We start from the raw sequence: 20,012 nt of genomic DNA on the forward strand, positions 1-20,012 counted from the left end.
TTACATATAAAGGCTACCACCCAAATTTTATTAGAATAAGGATTTCCCTATTCCTTGAAAATGTCCCATACTTCCTGCTGGGGTACTTAATGGCAAAATTTGCAAGGATCCCCCAGAGATAGCCAAATTACAAATACACTCACTGAGCACTTTATTAGGAACACCATGGTCCTGGTAATGTGCCCGAAGTGGTCTTCTGCTGTTGTAACCCATCCGCTTCAAGGTTCGACATGTCGTGCATTCTGATATGCAATCGTACAGAGTGGTTATCTGAGTTACTGTAGCCTTTCAGTCAGCTTGAACCAGTCTGGCCATTCTCCGTTGACCTCTCTCATCAACATGGCATTTGCATCCACAGAACTTCCACTCATTGCATGTTTTTTGTTTTTGACACTATTCTGAGTAAATTCTAGAGGCTGATGTGTGTGAAAAGGCCAGAAGATCAGCAGTTACAGTAATACTAAAACCAGCCCGTCTGGCACCCTTAATCACGCCACAGTCCAAATCACTGAGATCCAATTTTTTCCCCATTCTGATGATTGATCCTGACCCATATCTGCATGATTTTATGCATTGCACTGCTGCCACACGTTTGGCTAATAAGATAATCGCATGAATAAGTAGGTATATGGGTGTTCCTAATAAGGTGCTTGGTGAGTGTATATTTTATGAGTAAAACACCACAGGACAATAATTGGTAACAAATAGACTTTTGTCAACTTTGTCAGATTTATTTTTTTAAATAAATGATTTTGAATTCAATTTTGAAAATACACCACAATTAGAGAATACCAATATTTTAAAAATGTTATTTCCAACCTCAATGTTCAGACTGATACATTTCCGTACTTCACAGTTCATGATGAGGACAGTAACAGATCGTGGACAGACAGATGGACAGAGAATTTCAGCAAGCATGTCATGGAGGTGCTGGGAGATGCTGTCCATGATGGTCAGAATCTCAGCAAGAACCTCCAGATGGTCCAGGTCAAGCTCAACAAAAGGCGGTGTTCTGAGAGGCATTGATGTGCCTTTGTACCATGCTGTGGATATGAGTGGACCATGTCAAGTCCTCAGAGATGTGAACTCTAAGATACTTAAAAGTCGCTGACCTTCTCCACTGGTGAGCCAGATACCATGAGGGAATGTTTGTGTGATCTTCTTGGTGACTTTCTGTCCATTATCAGCCAACTATGTAGACATACTTTGATGTTTACAATGCAAAGCTCCCTCCCTTGTCCACCCAGGGTTGCATTTCCCAAAAATATTACAAGTCTAATTAGATCGTAGAAACCATTGGTCCCAATCGTCTCTGCGATCAATTTAAGCTTGCGATGCTTTTGAGAAACGCAGCCCAGACCATTTACTGAAACTGATGCATACTGTGAAGACAGATATTAGCATCTCACTGTCCATTTTTACATATCTACATAGGTGGCACTAGGGGTGGGACAATGTATTTAGTGAAGCCTGAATGTTTATGCAGGGGTGCCAAAAGTACCCCTACTTCACTATCAAGTCAATACTAAAATATACATATATAAGATGCTCCAAAAAACAACAACAAAGGATGTTAATAATCTTCAGTTTTACTCAATCCATCCATGTTCATATTACTCAAAAAATTCATGTAACCAAAGGAACTTAAATGAACTGAGTTGATTCAACTAAAAAAAGGCTCTTGTCAGCTTTACTTAATCCAGGTTCATTGGAACAACATGAATAATTTTGTTAGGATGACTGAAACTAAAAGAGTTTAATTTGAGTTATTTTGACATGTTAAATTTAGTTGGATTTACTTGATTCAGTTAGGTTCCCACTACTTGAATTATTTAAGTTGAAATGACATGGTAAATTTGTTTTAAGAAACCTTGTTTCAAACATGTGCAACCACTGTCCATAACTAGTTCAGCCAAAGAGTTATTTTGTATTTATTTATTTTTGAGTGTATGTAATGATACTGTCTTGGTGAGATATTGGAAATGGTGTTGAAATAGTTAATTCAGATGTTAGAAGTAGCAACTATTTAGAAACTGTATAACTGTATAACCCTGTATAACCACTGTATAAACTGGAGTGGTGGTGGAGTGGGCTTAAGCACATAACTGGTAATCAGAAGGTCGCTGGTTCGATCCCCACAGCCACCACCATTGTGTCCTTGAGCAAGGCACTTAACTCCAGGTTGCTCCGGGGGGGATTGTCCCTGTAATTAGGGCTCTGTATGTTGCTTTGGATAAAAGCGTCTGCAAAATGCATACATGTAAATGTAACCCTGAAAACAAAGAGTAATATATAGATGTGCTCAAGACATTTGCAGAGAATTTTGCATTTTTGGCCAAACTATTTAATTAAGAAAAGATGCCACTAACCTCGCAAACCTTGGCTAGCAAATTATTTTAATATAATCACCTATTTCACCTATTTAAATGCCTATTTAGAATATCCACTGACTCCAGAACAGCCCCTGCATATCTACACCTATTCCGTATTCAGCAACTTGGTCTGCTATGATAAATGATGGTCATTTATATAGAAGTCTTAAAGTTATCTTTAATTGTAAGGGTCAGAGAGAGGGTAGAAAATGGACATACAAATGAAATTACAACTGTTTCTGGTGCAAGAAAGCTTGATTTATATAAATCCATCAACTCTAGTCACAACCCATTCTGAGACATGACTTCCCTGTGTACTCAATTTAGCCATTATTGGTACTGGCAAAGACCCATTGCCTAAAATACAGAGTCTGGGGCAAAATGAAATTTGAGTACCCAATACATCACAGATAAAACTCTGAAACTTCTACCTAAATTCTTGGATTTTAACACACCCCCAAAAAACATGGGTTTGGTCTTCATCTTCTGATTGGCATCGCCAGCAGGTCGGTGTGTTTTTAAGACCAAGCCTATACAATTGAGGCAGATAGTTTTAAGTAAACGAGATATCCCTGCATGTTTGGAAAAATAGTTATGATGCACACATCGTATGTTATACACACCCCAAAACATCACGTGGGAAAGTAGTCAGACATTTCATATCTGAGTTAATGAAGGGCATATGCACAGCAAGTGCATAAAATTATAGTCAATTTCAAATTGTGGTCACACTGTGTCAACAAAGGATGTGTAACCCGAAAACTGAAGAAAATGGTCAATTTAGACAACCAGCCTTAGGCAAGTCAGATGGGCATCATGTCACATGTCATCTGATAATTGCAAAAACAGAAAAATATAAGAAGTTTTTACATGTGTACACTTGTTGTCTTTTTGTGGGTCAAGGGGTCAAGGAAAGAGGGAAGAAAATCACTGCAGGCAGAGAGCAGGTAAACATGGAGTAAAAATCAGCGTGAAAGTTTGTGTGTGGGATAGAAGAATGTAGGAGCGGTTTGAGCGTCATGATCTTCGAGACTTCAGTTTGCAGTCTCGAGGATCATGTGACATGCAGTATGATCTACAGTGCACCTTCAAGCCAATGAAGCGCATTTGTTGGCCGCACACGTCATCAAGGCTGTCTCGTTTCAGAAAAGCGAGTAGGACACTTCGAATGCAGCCTTCGAATGTGACCTTCTTTCACGGGAATTCGGAAGATGCATTAGGTGTATCCTTCGTGGGCACTCACAACCCACAATTCTTTGCTTCAACGGATATGTCTAAAAAAACGCCAATTTGCCCATAAATATGATGTTCAAACGCAAGTAATGTTAATTCCCAAGTAGATGGGTGCTGAGTATCTAATATGTATAATTATATTCACATATAATTAAAATAAAGCATTAGACTAAAAGTACACCTGTAAAATCTATTTTCTTTTCTCTTTACATCATTATATCTCTCCTAAAATGTACCTCATACATGGTTGTCCCATCCAAAGGGAATTTGTTACCCTCTCACTCAAAGTGCTTGTGCTTGTTAAAGAGTGGCGTGCTGTCATAGCAACCGTGTTACATTCCGTTTACGTTTGTCCTACGAAGGCCGTCTCGTTTAAACGAGGCTTGTTTAAAGGAGGACGCTCGGTATACAGCAGCCTTCAAAGGACGCGTCCTACCTAGCATGCAGCCTTCGAAACGGGACAGAGCTTGTGTGTGCTGATTGCTCTCCCCTCTTCCATTCAGTCCCCCATTCTTCAGAGGAACAGCACTTCAAAATAAAAGGGAAAATAATAATGGTAAAAACATAAAATCACATAACTTGTGGCTTTTAATGTTAAAATTAACAATAGTGTGGTGGTGGTGGTGTAGTGGTTAAAGCACAGGGCTGTTAACCAGAAGGTCACTGGTTCGAACCCCACAGCCACCACCATTGTGTCCTTGAGCAAGGTACTTAACTCCAGGTTGTTCCGGGGGGATTGTCATATGTCCCTGTAATAAGTGCACTGTAAGTCGCTTTGTATAAAAGTGTCTGCCAAATGCATTAATGTAAAATAATATTAAGCTATAAATAACGGAGGGTTATTTATACCAGATTCTACCTGGTTTTATTGAAGGCCGGCCTCCGACTTGTGAAATTACCAACAGTTTAGAATTTGGGGTGGCACCTGGGGTGGCCAGTAAAATTCTAGGGGGGGCTAGGACCACCCCATGCCCCCCATCTGGACACGCCCCTGGCTAAACCACAAAAGATTTTGAGATTTCTGGAAACTTGTTTGACAAATTGATGAGGGAAAAGGACAAGAAGATAGAAGGTAAAATATGTTTGTTCAGGACTTTAAATAAGTCTGCAAAGGCAAACTGTTAAAGAGTTAGAGGCATGAAACTTTGGCACAAACCCTTCCCGTAACGTTTGTGCTATAGACGCAGTCACGCAAATGACACCTTAAATCACGCGGCTTGTTAAGTACCCCTACTAGTACTTTTATAAGAGACCGGACTGACTATTTCCACCTTGTGGATGATAAAACAGCGTAAAAATCCATTGGACTTAGGAGGGGTTTTGCGCTGGCAAACACCAATCACATTTTACTCACAAAATGTACAAATCTAAAAGATTCAGAGCAAAGGAAACCTTGCATGCAAAGGTTTTAACAAGATGTGTCATGTGAGGTTTTGACCAGTTCAGAATGAAGCAACAGCATTTTTCTCCTCTCACAGTTGTGAAAAATGAACCCACTGCGCAAAAATGAGGCTGCCTTAAAATCAGAGGACATGTGATTTTTTTTTTTTTTTTTTTGGCAGTTGCAAGCTCTGTAATTCCCTCTCAAATCAAGCTTATTCTTGTTGCTGGCTATGAGAAAGAAAACAGCTGCATAAATAAAGAAAACATATTTATTAACATTCAAACATGTCATGCTTTCAGGCAAATCTCCGCTGCAGAAAAATTACAATTTCTGTTGACATAGATGTATTGTTTTGTTTTGTTTGCTCAGAATGAAACCTGACATTTAGAAATTAAATTTGGACTTTTTTTGCCCTAACAAATATTTTTGCCAAACAACAATGCATGCACTGACAGAATCAGACAGATGGCAAAATACATCTTTTTTAGCCCTGTGTCTCCATTTATAATGCTGTCAAAATAAATGTCCCTGTGTAAACGGAGAGCGGTGACAAATTAATTTGCACACATGCAGGACCCTTCTCTGATCATAAACTGTACGCTTAATTTTATCCTGGAAAAAAAAAAGAGGATCTTTTTCATAACTGTGCTATTATTACTCCACATTGACACTGATTACATCTAATGAAATCGCCCACCACCATTCTTGAGCCTATCAATTCACTTTGAAATTAGAAATGCATGGAAGCTTAACGCTCCTACTCGAACGCTATCAAGTTTCCAAAATTAGTAGGAATATTGATCTGATTTCCAGTTTAATGAGGCACAAAGGTGACTCTCAGAGCTCGCTGGACACAACAGAGGTGTTAGGACACACAATGACTCCTTCACTTGAGTGGGAAAGCGCGAGCTGTTAGGTCGGTGCTGACACACACTCTCACACAAGGGTTCAGACACAGTGTCTGTCTGGTCGGTGTAATTCTGGGCTATATTTATTAACCCTTTCAGCCTCAATTATGTTCCAGGGACACAAAAAATATAAAAAAGAAATGCTTTATAAATAATTTTATGGTAATGTTATTTAATAGTTATATAGAAATAAATAGCTATTTCTGGTGTCCATTATAACGGGCATTGGTTTTGAAGTATGCCAAATGTATTTCCTTGTGTCATATGTCACCATGTTTCATTACAAAGGATGATTTGAAGTGGAGTGGTGGCGTAGAGGGCTAAAGCACATAACTGGTCATCAGAAGGTTGCTGGTTCGATCCCCACAGTCACCACCATTGTGTCCTTGAGCAAGGCACTTAACTCCAGGTTGCTCCGGGGGGATTGTCCCAGTAATAAGTGCACTGTAAGTCGCTATATAGGATAAAAGCATCTCATAAATGTAAAAAAAAAATTTGTTCAAAAAAATAACTGTGCAATATGACACTCATAGTTACTTTGCAGAAACGAATTTAATAATTATTGTGATTTGGGATTCACCAAATGGTTAAAAATGGCCAGAGATGTCCATTGGAATGTGTTGAAACAGATTATGTGATTTCATCTTCTTTCATCTACTCACATTTGAAGTGCGCTGCACATGCAAAGTAAACAATATATTTATGTCATTAAATTGAAGCTTTTGAGGTTAAATAATCTCACAAGGACATAACGTGATTAGAGTTTGGGTTACGTAATGACATGCGTTCATCATATGGTATCGGAGCATTTTTACGAGCACAAGTATGAGTACATGAGTGTGGACTTCCCCTAGTTTCAATGTCGGATGCAAGGTTAGAAAAACAAACTTATGAATTGTGCAAAGTAAGACCATGCTGGGACATACATTTAGGAAGAAAATAGGGTCCATTTTGATTTATGCTGTCTCTAAAAACTGATAAACAAGAAGTTTTTAGCGCAAATCCCATTTCACACTATCTCCCTTCCTCTATATTTGTATATCCACTTTCATTTCCATTCGGCCTCTCTCTAAATATTGCTCTCATTTTATCCTTTGTATACACAGTGGGCGCGAGAAACCAAATCCCTTACAGGGTTCACCAGACTTGGTGTGATATAATAGTCCAAGAGCAGAGATCAGTCTCTGATCTCCCCATCATGCATCAACCGGTGTCTGACCTTTGGACCTCTCCGGTGAACCGAGTGAACTCCATGCTGACACGCCAGCTGCTCCAATCCTCAGCCGATGAGCGCGGCACGCTTTCAGCTGATATGATGCATTGCACATCAGCCCTCCTGCCTGCGCTACACCGTCCACCCCTGTTCTGCTCTCTCCTGAGCTGCTATCAACGCTCACCATCTTAAATGGCTTGAGTTATACATGTTAAATAGCTCCATGTGACCTGATCTGTCTCCAAATGCTACAAGCACAACGAGACTCTATGATTTTGCAGCATTTGTTGTTTTAGTCTTCTAGCAAACTGTGAATAAAAGGGATACCAGATGATCCTTACACACATTAGTAAGAGACCTTAAGCTTTGCCATACTTGGCACCCATGTGGCTGTGCACATGAAACGAGTCAACAAAATAACTCTTCGACTCAGCGAGTGTCTTATCTTGTGTCTAATCTAAAAAATATCAAGAATGAGACAATTTAAAGGAATAGGTGAGGCAAAAACCGGCATTATTTGCTCACCCTCATGTCGTTCCAAACCTGTTTGCTGTTGTTTTATCTGTGGAACACAAAAGATGTTTTGAAGAATCTTCACACAGCTCATGGTAGCCACTCCTGTCAACTCCGAAAACAACAAAGAGAAGTAGTCCACACGTGTTAATCTCGTCTACGAAATTACTGACGAAAATATTCATGGCGAAGGAGTTTTTGATTTAGTCAATGATAATGAAGACAAGACAAAAAAGACGCATTATGATGATAATCAAACAGTTTGAATTAAAACATAATTTTGACCAAAAACTAAATATTGCGAGATAATAAAGACATGCAAAAAAAAAAAATTTTAAAGACAAAAATCTAGAAAGAATTGACAATTGAGCTGAAAGCGCTGAGCCGGTATACAGACGGGTTAATTACATCCCTCAAAAGCATCGTGACAGTATATGTGACATTAATCAGCTATAGTCACAGCCATGTCAGAATGCGTAACTTGCGTTGTGAATATTCTGTTTCCTTAAAAGGAATATTTGTGTTCAATGCAAGTTAAAGCTCAGTTGACAGTGTTTGTGGCATTACGTTGATTATCACAAAAAATTATTTCAACTCGTCCCACCTTTTCTGTAAGAAAAGCAAAAATCGAGGTTACAGTGAGGCACTTACAATGGAAGTCAGTGGGAACAATATTTTTGAGGGCAGAAATGTGAAGCTTATATTTTATAAAAGTACTTACAGAGAAAACATTGAGCTGTAAAGTTGTTTAAATTGTTATTGCGGTTTTAGGGTTAACAGTCGCCATAGCAACAAAGCTGTAAAACTGGTTATAAATTGACACGGAAAAGGTTAGTAATTTTATTGCAGTAAATGAATGTAAACATGCATGTTGTTAACGTCTTGTATCTATTCTTTTGAGCTCCATTCACTTCCACTGGAAGTGCTTCACTGGAACCTCGATTTTTGCTTTTTAAAAGGAAAGAAAATTAAATATTGTGGTAATCAACATTATGCCACAAATGCTTACTTTTGCTGCTTTCACTGCTTCAGAAGTACAAAAATTAAAGAAAAAAAATATATATATATATATATTTTTTATATATATATAAATATAATTTAAATTAATAAATATATCTAATGAAAATTCCAAGACTGTGCAAATGAATACGTTTGAAATAAAATGAATTACAGTAGATGCTATTTACACTTAAAAAAGTGTCATACTCCCCAAAAGATATTAATGGAATAAGTGTTGTGAGTTATCTCACCTGTTATGCAATGAGAACGCGCAAAATGATTGACAGTCAAAGAACGTCACTGACCGCGGTCCACAGGCTTGTTTGCCGTTTACAGAGTCTAGAGCTGTCACAGAAACAGGTGAGATATCTACATCTACACTACAACACTTATTTCAAAAATATCTTTCAGGGAGTATATAACATTTTGTTTTTGCATACCTTTCCATCAAAAAAATCACTTACAGCACCGTTAAAAGATAGGGCCAGCACTGGAGCTCAACTTGTATCGAACCCGGAATATTCCTTTAATAACGTGCTAAACGTAACGCAATATCCTACACTCTTATACTACAGTCTTATAGGGTAACTAAACCCTAAACCAACTTTTTTTAGTTAATTATCTGTAAGCATGGGGCTTTATTAGTACTGGTCATTGATTCAAGTAATTTTTTTGACCTTTGTGTATAAAGTGTTTTAATTCTACAATATATGGTGTAAAAACGTCTGAGTGCTGCCCTCCAGGTTGAACGGTGGCTACTGCAGTTGAATTTTCCTATTGGCTGTTGTGGTACTTCGTGAGGTAAGCGGTGACAGCTGACGTAAGCAGGTTCCAGCTCACCACGCCAGATTCATGTACATGTCGTCTTGCGACCGTGTGAGGAATAATAATAACATAGAGTCTGACAGCAGCTGTCAATTAATCCTTCACTACGAGTCTTAGGTTATATGGTGTGTTTTTGTCTTTTTGGTGCTTTCCAAAAGTGGCCATTCTGGACTGTTATTGTATGGGAAAAAGCTGCGTATGTCTGTGAATTTCCCTGTTCCTGTTCCCCCCAAAAATTACAGCATACGGGTATGGAACGACATTTAGGTGAATAAATGATGACATTATTTTTGGGTGATCTATTCCTTAAAAGGACTTGAGAGGAGTCTGTTATTCACAAAGAGATTGTCAGGAAGTCATGGTGGCCTGCGGGTGATTCTGCATTCTCACTCATCACAGAGACAGTCGATAAGTTCAGTTTCAGCTCGCCGGTCTCTCTGTGGCCTGCAGGCCAGACTCACTCTGACTGAGATTAAATCACAATTATTGGTCTTCTTTGCGTAGTACTTATCACAACCCCGCAGTGGCAAGCAACAACCAGAGCTTCGGTGCTCTCTGTGTAATCTCCAAAGCCCCCTGTGAAATTAATGGATACGGTTGCCTTCTTTTACATAAAGAGAGGTAAATGTTTAGGCATCACCACTGACAGAAAGTCTAATATTAGTGGAGGTTTCCTAACATACAGGTGGGAATTCACCATCATTTTAGAATGCAATTCATTGAAGGAAACAAGCAAATCAGACGGCATTATTACGTCCAAAATACATAGACATCATTTGACATCGATTTAATGCTGTCAAGTCATTGGCCACATTTACATGCATCTAAGAAAATATATGTTGTTTGGCACTTTATAGCACACGATTTCTGTCGGAGAACACAGCTTTTATGTGAACGCATAAGTGTGGCGTTAATATGCATTTGAAGAGTGTGCATTTGCATATGCTCAAGTGGGTCAGGGGAACACCGAAGTGTAATATAGAGGGAAACCCATCTATTGCAGCACAATGCATCTGTCGCATTACAAAGTGCATGCCGCTTTCATGTATTCATCAGCATTCTTGCATTAAACGGCTTTCTGCTGTATGTGTAAATTAGCTATTTTCAGGGCTGGACTGGTAATCTGGCATACCGGGCATTTTCCCGGTGGGCCGACGCACTTTGGGGCTGATCGGGGGGCGGACTGGCCATTGGGCGAACCGAGCGTGCCGGTGGGTTGGCCACGAAACGTGCTGAATGGTCACGATAAGCAAAAATGAGCCGGCGCATCATGCAGAACGGACCACAAAATGGTGCCGCGATATGCAGAAAAGGACAGCGACTTTTGGCTCAAACCCCCACCCCACCCCCACGCTCAACAGTTGGGCAAGTTGCCATGTAAAATCCCGGGCCGATTTCTCTTCCCAGTCGAGCACTGGCTAATATAATTTAATATTTGCAGAATACAGCTCAAACAACGTGGTTCGAACGATGGATGTGCGACACAGTCACTACGGTTTTGCAAAAACGTTCTTGACTAGCTAGTTCATTTCTACAACGATGCATCATACTATGATGGTTACACAGTTAGTTACGTCATTGTACGAGAAACGCACCCCTGATCGTAAATGTCAGGCTGATCTCTGGAAATGACGTAGCTGTGGCGACATTTTTGCAAAATGATATTACGTGGTTCATTAGACATACCACATTAGTTCTGAGCTAAAATATCCACTGTATGGCACTAAAAGAGAGTTAAATGTCCTCACAAACAGATGCATTTAAGGTTAAAGCACTTTTGAGTTTTAAATCAACAAAACCGACCTCCCTACCCTAAACCTCAAAACTGAACCTAAGTGATAGTGTCAAAAAAAGCAAATGTGAGATTACAACCACGTCATTTTGTGACACTATGGCACGTTCGGCTCACGTGTCGACTTGCGTGCTCTTCAGGACTTTTTTTTAATCGCAAATGCAACGCTCGATCAGTTGAGCGTAATTTAATTGTGCTCAAACAAGCTTGTAAATATAGTTGATTGTGTAAAGCAAACGTTAAAATTAGTCACCACCAGGGGTGTGGTGGTGGCGGCGTAGTGGCTAAAGCACAGGGCTGTTAATCAGAAGGTCGCAGGTTCTAACCCCACGGCCACCACCATTGTGTCCTTGAGTAAGGCCCTTAACTCCAGGTTGCTCTGGGGGGATTGTCCCTGTAATAATTGCACTGTAAGTCGCTTTGGATAAAAGTGTCTGCCAAATGCATAAATGTAATGTAAAAGTAAGTGTTTATGAACTGATAATCAGCAGTTTTACATTTTAACGTGATTTGTCTGAAAGTGAATAAAAGTCGTTGTTGTTGTTGTTGTAGCGTGTGGAGCGGAGGGGGGCGGGGCCGAGCTGGAATGTCGCACGCCCGGTACCCAATTGGCCTGATGGGGCGCGCGAGGGACAAAGGCGGCCGGTGACGATGGTTCGAGAGAGAGAGAATAATGGGCATGTCCGTCATGTGTGTTGGCCAATGTTAGGGGGTTAAGATGGACAAGGAGGAGGCGAGAACCGGCTTGTCAATATAAATAATAATTTAATGAAAACTTAAACCAAAACACGCACATGCGGACATGCCCGTAATTCTTTCTCTCTCGAACCATCGTCACCGGCCGCCTTTATCCCTCGCGCGCCCCATCAGGCCGATTGGGGACCGGGCGTGCGACATTCCAGCTCGGCCCCGCCCCCCCCTCCGCTCCACATAGCGCCTCTAGAGTTCATTAACCAGGAAACTGCCACGATACTTGCAACAAGCTACGTACAAATTGTTTTAAAAAAAAAAATGTACTATAGTATCGAGATTCTGAGACCAGTTTGGAAACTGTACATAAGCAACTCTTCAAAAACAAATGTTTTTTGATTGCTTTACAAAGGTTGCAAACTCTATAATAAGCTTGCTTTATATTGAAATAAGGCACGTTTTCTGAGAAAAGAATGACAATGGCTTAATATAAATACTTATGGCATCTGGAATGCAGATAAAACGCAGGTTTGTGTGATGAAATAATATCCGAAAATTCCATCACTGGCCACTCATACAGAGAAATGGCACAAAATACTGAATAGTCTGTTTATGTATCATGAAAGCGTTGAGACCGCAACACATAATGAAGAGGTCACGCAGACAGCGGCATATCTCTCCTGATTAAAAGCTCAGGTCTGTGGCTTTCTAGAACATTCACTCTTCAAGAACAGAAGAGAGGGCACGCTGAGCGACTCTTCATCACACATTATTCTTTCCTCTTTGGCATGTGAGCGAGGAGGAATACAAAGATTGCAGAAACCGTGAAAATGTCAGGTAACCTCCCAAACAACAAGGTGATTATAGACTTGGAATCTGATTGTAAAAGTAGTAGCCTATATTTGACTAAATTCTACACTATTTGTAACTGACAAAGGGTCATATTTATTTGCTGACACTGCACGCCAAATGCTCTTTGGAACATTCAACATGGTTCATCATGTTTTGCACAAATATGTGGACTTCATGCCAGCTCAAGTGCATGTTGACATTAATAGGGATCCATTACCAGATACTGAGACATTTTCAAATGTGTCACTTTTCACTCAAATTGTTATGCTGATGATAAAACTTATATTGGAGCATTTTGTATTCAATTAGAATTTTTTTTTTCTTTTGACTTTTTGGACCCCACTGTGTAAATTTACACTGTGTTATATAATCTAACGCACTGATATTCAACCATTATACAGTATGCGTAAACAATGCCAATTAATGCATTATAAAATACCAATTAGAAACTAATTTACATTTTTTTTAAATGGTCTGTGTCCTTTTCAGGATATTATGCATGTCATAGATCACAGAGTTCATATTGATTCAACAGTTTGCACTGCAGACTGAGAACCTGGAGAAATTCTGTTTTTCAATTAAACTATTTTGGGTTAACTCAATATACGACAACAGTAACCTTTCAGGATGCCCATTATGCATAAATCATATTGACAACTGGGGAAAGAAGCAGTAATCTCTGGAACACACAGATAATCAATGCACTACATTAGTATGCACCAAACATCCTCGGAATATATGCATGAGCACTAACGTCAAACATCCTTTTTAAAGAGGATCATAACCTTCTGAATTCGACATCATATCTAAAGTTATTAGATATGTTCATATTCCACATCATCTGAAGCAACCTGTGGACTGTGCAATGCCATGCAATATATATTTAATGCACGCATCTTTTACATCACAATAAGTTTGTTCAAGGAAAAACTATTTGCATTGTGATTTATGCTAAATATATTCTATTAATTGTATTATTGCATCACCACTCACCTCAGTTGCGTGTTAATGAAGGTAAAACCCGAATCCCGACGTGTTTGTGGTTCATCCTTGCGCGAATGTTCCGTCTTCTCTTGTCACCGCTGGAGACGGCAGTGGTGAAGTTCAGTGAGTCAAGTGCAGATCTGTGTTGAGACACACACACCTATGCGCGGAACGCACCTCGGGACATTAGTATTTCTCTGAGGAGGGTGAGGGTGACTGTGAAATGAGTCACGGCTCCCCGCGCCGCGCCGCCTCCTTTACGCACAAACTTTGGTGCTGCGCGCTGGGCATGTGGATTGTGGACGTGGCAGTTGGCTAGAGATGGGTTCACATCACCTTTAAAAGAGCAGTGAATCAGCTGGTGACGCGAAAGAGGGTTAAAATAGCTTCCAACGTCTAGAGATGTGAGTGAGAATATGTGAAGGTAGACACAGGTGAGTTGGAGTGTAGTGGTTATTTATAGAGGGGAGTTACTTTTGACTCCAGGTAATATCTCATAGGGTGGGATGATTTTTGAAAGTCTGTTTTTGTATATACGTCACTAAAAACGCAAATAAGAAAACTTAAAAAAAAAATAAATAATTAAAAAAAGTATATCTATTAAAACAGCGGCTAATCCCGTTATGTCGCGCGCCCCGACGAGCCGAGCCCCCGCATCGGTGTTGGGAATTAACAAAAGAGAGCTACTACTAACTTAAAGGGATAGTTCGCACAAAAATCTTAAAATTATCTCATCATTTACATTTATGCATTTGGCAGACGCTTTTATCCAAAGCGACTTACAGAGCCCTTATTACAGGGACAATCCCCCTGGAGCAACCTGGAGTTAAGTGCCTTGCTCAAGGACACAATGGTGGTGGCTGTGGGGCTCGAACCAGCGTCCATCTGATTACCAGATTACCAGTTATGTGCTTAGACCACTACAACACCACCATTTACTCCCCCTCGTGCTATCCCAGATGTGTGTGACTTTATTTCTTCTGCTGAACACAAACGAAGATTTTTAGAAGAATATCTCAGCTCTGTATGTGCATACTACAATGCGTGTGAATGGTGACCAAAATTTTAAAGCTCCAAAAAGCATATTAATCCATTCAGTTAATTACTCCAGAAGTGAATAGTTGTGGGTCAGAAACAATCAATATTGAAGCCCTTTTTTATGATAAAATCTCCTCCCTGCCCAGTAGGTGGCGACATGCAGGAACAATATGAATCGGCAAAAGAAGAAGATTGTGAAAGTGGAAATTTATGGTAACTCAACGACACTTGTACAACAAGGATTTAACAACTAGAGTCATATGGATTACTTTTATGTGCTTTTCCGGTGCTTCTCCATCCACACCTTGATTGACCTGACTGTGTGGCATGGAGCATTGTCCTGCTGGGAAAAAAACTATCCTCCGGGTTGGGGAACATTGTCAGAGTAGAAGGAAGCAAGTTTACTTCCAGTATAACCTTGTATGTGGCTTGATTCATGCATCATTCACAAAGACGAATCTACATGATTCCAGCTTTGCTGAAGCACCACTAGATCATCACCGATACTCCACCAAATTTCACAGTGGGTGCGAGACACTGTGGCTTGAAGGCTTCTCCTGGTCTCTGTCTAACCATTAGACGACCAGGTGGAGTATCGGTGATGATCTAGTGGTGCTTCAGCAAAGTCTGTAATTGGGTAGATTCGTCTTTGTGAAGGATGCATGAATCAAGCCACGTACAAGGTTATCCTGGAAGAAAACTCCTTTTTGTTTTTAGTAGCATTTCGAGGCAACGTTTAGATAAATATCCGAATTAAACACTCTGGATACTTTTGTCCATACCGAGTGCAAATGTGAGATAACAGGGTGTAATTTAATTTCTCTGGTTAGATTGATAGAAAGGTTTTGGAATGGCAAAATAGGGCAAGAACTTCCTGTTCAATACAAAACCACGGAGGGGCTCTTTCAGGTGGAAGCGACAAATGAGCGAAATGTCTGAGATCAAACGCATAATAATAAAACAAAATCTTGGGTTGGCCTAGCCCACCTTTGTCAATCGGCCTATGCAGTTTACTGAAATGTAATCTGGGACACTTACCATTCCAAATGAAAGACTTTGCTATGATCTCAAATTGTTTGAAATAAGAGAGGAGGATCTATAAGGAGTGACTGTAGCAGGTAGTTGAATATTGGAATACAGTTAATTTTCATAACATTAACCTTCCAAATCATCGATAAATGTAATGAAGCCCACCTGCCCAAATCGCTCGAAAACATTTTTATGAAAGCAGCAAATTTAACTCTAAATAAATCAGACAAATTTGCTGGGAATAAAATAACCAAATACTTAATGCTCTGTTTAGGCCACCAGAAAAATTATTAATAATTCTGTGGAGACAAGGCATAGATCTAGTAGGGTCATAGGCGAATAATAACATATCATCTGCGTAAAGCAGAAGGTTACCATACCTCCCGCCATCACCCCTGGAAAATAATCCAGCCCTATTCAGAGAAAAAAATGATCTAAAATTAATCAATTTGTTTGTGCCGCTGCTACAGGGTATCTATAAAGTAACTTAATCCATCCAATACTGCCAAACCCATACATTTCCAAAATCTTAAAAAGATTATCCCATTCTACCATATAAAATGCCTTTTCGGCATCAAGTGAGATGGCAGCGACCGGAGTCTGATCATTTGCCACTGACCACATGATATTGATTAAAATCCTAATGTTATCAGAAGAGCCGCGGCCCAAGAATAAACCCCACCTGATCTATCTGTATAAGAGATGTCAGAACTTTACCTAATTGATTAGCCAAAATTTTGACAATATTTTATCATCTAGCTGGATTTGGGAAATTGGATGGTAACTCTTACACTCACTTAAACTTTTTAAGAATCAGACTGATCCGGGCTTGTTTCATGTCTTTCTGCTCTCCTGATCTGGAATATCTCGTGCTTCTGTGTCGATCATTCTGGCTACCGAGGGAATTCACAGTGGTCATCATCACAGCTGTGTACATCCCCCCACAAGCCGACACAGACCGGGCACTCAAGGAACTGTATGGGAGTATAAGTGAGCAGGAAGCTGCGCACCCTGAGGCCACGTTCATTGTTACCGGGGACTTTAACAAAGCCAATTTGAAAACAATCACACCAAAATACCACCAACACATCAGCGTCTAAACACGAGGGGACCAGGTTTTGGACCATTGCTATTCTCCTCTCCGGGAAGGCTACAAATCCCTCCCCCGCCCACCATTTGGCAAATTAGACCACTCTTCCTTTCTGCTGCTGCCCACTTACAGGCAGAAACTGAAACAGGAAGCACCCACCCTCATAATGATCCAGTGCTGGTCGGACCAATCAGACTCTATGCTACAAGACTGTTTTGATCACGCGGACTGGGAGATGTTCCAGTCCGCCTCTGATGACGACATCGAGGTTTACAATGATTAGCGTAACGTGTAAAGCGTAACGACATTTTCAACCTTTCCCTCTCCTTGTCTGTAGTCCCCACATGCTTCAAAACATCCACCATTGTCCCTGTACCAAAGCAATCAAAAATCACTTGCTTAAATGACTGGCATCCTGTTGCTCTTACCCCCATCATCAGCAAATGCTTTGAGAGGTGATTTGATTTGATGGTTGGAGGAAGCTTTGTATAAACTTATAACAAAAGTGGAGCTGGTTCTGTAGCATAAGATATACAAAATTCAGCAGCAAAGCCATCTGGCCCCGGTGCCTTGCTTGCTGTGCCTTAATTACCTCATCAAGCTCCTCCAAGGTTATCTCAGAATCAAGATAATTTTTTGGCTCAGTCATCAATTCAGAGAGTTCTAGAGGTTCTACAAAGTTTCTAATATCTTCATCAGTAGACAAAGACATGAAACTGTAAAGATCAAGATAGAACTCTTTGAAAGCATTATTAATATCAATAGTAAATATTTCACCACCAGCAGATTTCACTGAGGGAATAGTAGAAAAAGACTCTGTATGCTTTATATATCTAGCCAAAAATTGTCCTGCTTTGTCCCCCGACTCAAAGTATGACTGTCTTGCCCTGAATAACCAAAACTCCACTTTTTACGACAAAATAGTATTATATCTTTATTTCAATCAGGTCAATTCTCTGAGGCCATCAGATGACATTCTGCGCTTCAGCTCAGCCTCTGCACTTTTAATATTCCCTTCCAACTCCACGAGATCTCGTGCTTTGGATTTTTTGATGAATGAGGCATAATGTATGATCCAACCCCTAAGAACATCCTTAAGTGCTTAAGTGCCTCACAGAGGAGACCGGTTGGTCTCCATATAAACATATTTAGCCTTTAACATTTGTTGGAAATCAGGATTTTGCAAAAGGGATACATTAAAGCACCAACTATATGAATTTGTTTTTTTTCAACCTTTGCCCCTGAATGTCAGCTAAAACAATAATGACACTTCCTAATTTATCTTTACTTTGTTTGAGACATTTGAATGGTAGATGTTTACTTATCAATGTAATGACTCCCCTGCTCTTACTTGAGCCAGCACTAAATAAAACATGCCCACCCCATATCTTCCCAAATGTTTCAGCTTCCTGTGGGGAAAGATGCGTTTCTTGAAGAAACACTTTATCATATTTCTTAAACTTAAGAAAATAAATAATCTTCCTTCTTTTTATGGGGTGTCCCAAGCCATTTACATTCCACGTGGAGAGTGACAGTCCACTCATATTAACATTTTACATTTTGACATATTAGACAAAAATAGATTGTGGTTCCCCCAGAACCAAACAAACAGAAAAAATAAAAATTTGAGCATTAACCCCACACAGGACAGCGCCAACCAGCGTCCATCCCTCTAAACTCAAACACTCCATGTACGCCTTCGAGAGTCTCAGCGACAAATTTGCCATTGGATTGCTCAAGTCCGGTGCTTCTGTACAAATTTTGTGAGGCATAATTACAAAACAGAAAATACTCTGTAAAACAAACTCCAGCCAATATGCAGAATAAACACAATGAACATGTAGATTAATTCACACAACTGTATCGAAGGTGTGTTCCTCTACAAAACAAGCTCCAGCCTCTAGTGGAACCAACACATAAAAAAAGGCGTTCAGTTTTCTAGGACAGACAAATGATTGTTCAATCAGACATGGGCCACATAAGAAACACCAAATGTCTTACTCACCCCATTCCTATGAAAGACAATACTTGCTGGGGACATGTAAATACTTTGCAGCCATCCTTAATATCTATTCTCAGCTTGGCCGGAGAAATCAGTGCAAAAGCGACCTTCTGTTGATGTAAGAGTTTCTTGCATTCCTTGAATTGATCATGTTTCTCTCTTGTAGAATTCGCAAAGTCCGGGAACAAGAAAATGTTGTGATTCTTCCAAGGAATCAAAAGAAATTTGGCCAGAATTGATCAGGACCTGTCTCCCTCAGCCGATCTCAGAGCCGGGACCCTGCGAGCTCACTCGATTTCTAGCTTATGGCCTGTTATGTCGAGCAGACTCGGGAAGAGCTCATCCAGGAATTTCATCATATCTCAGCCTTCTTTATACTCAGGAATTCCAACAATTCGGATGTTGTTTGACAGGTCACGATTCTCAAGGTCTTTCAAAATGTTTTCCAAGTCTACAGTATCTTGGTCGCTAGCCGATCAATCCGCCACTCGACTTCTGACAATATTGTAACCAACTCAGAGAATTTCCCCTACATTGCCGTAATCGATCAACGTATTACAACAAGACCTTCCAGGTCAGCAACAACCTTCATCAGCATCACAGATGTGCTCGCCAGTTGCCACTGGATTTCTCCTGCCGCACTGTCCAAACCGAGTCCTTGGTCAGTGGGCCTTTCTGGGGTATCAGCTTGAGCACGTAAGTGTCTTTTAATGTCTCCAAAGCTCGAGGGTTTTCAATTCTTTACCATGTTGACATTATAGAACAGTTATGTAGCAGGGTGTATTGAATTTCACCGATATATGACATAAAAATAATTTAAAACTAGCAAATTGCGCAGAGCTCGCCATTTACACGTCCGACCCCCACGTGGTGCCACGCGACTCCTTTTCAACCATCTTTTGGCATTTTGAGATCATCCAGACTTCTGTAATTCTCAAACATGATGGAATGTTTTAGAATGACTCAAACCTACTAATTCGACAAAACATCAGTTCATTTATCAAATTTATGCATATTTAATATATACTTTCTGATGTTTTTGCTGTTGTTTTCCCACAAAAAGGATGTCACTTTCAGAGAATGATGTC

General features: G+C 40.0%; 1 protein-coding gene across 1 annotated transcript in view; it reads right to left on the bottom strand.

The window, feature by feature from the left end:
• Positions 1-13,908, bottom strand: part of LOC127621328 (alpha-1A adrenergic receptor-like) — a 35,171-nt gene extending 21,263 nt beyond the window's left edge. Inside the window, exon 1 of the mRNA XM_052094886.1 lies at positions 13,775-13,908. The gene's annotated coding sequence lies outside the window, so the exon portion shown is untranslated. The remainder of the gene's footprint in view (positions 1-13,774) is intronic.
• Between the last annotated feature and the right edge of the window lie 6,104 nt (positions 13,909-20,012).

Source organism: Xyrauchen texanus, chromosome 27, assembly GCF_025860055.1.
Source record: "Xyrauchen texanus isolate HMW12.3.18 chromosome 27, RBS_HiC_50CHRs, whole genome shotgun sequence".
Classification (NCBI taxonomy): Eukaryota; Metazoa; Chordata; class Actinopteri; order Cypriniformes; family Catostomidae; genus Xyrauchen; species Xyrauchen texanus.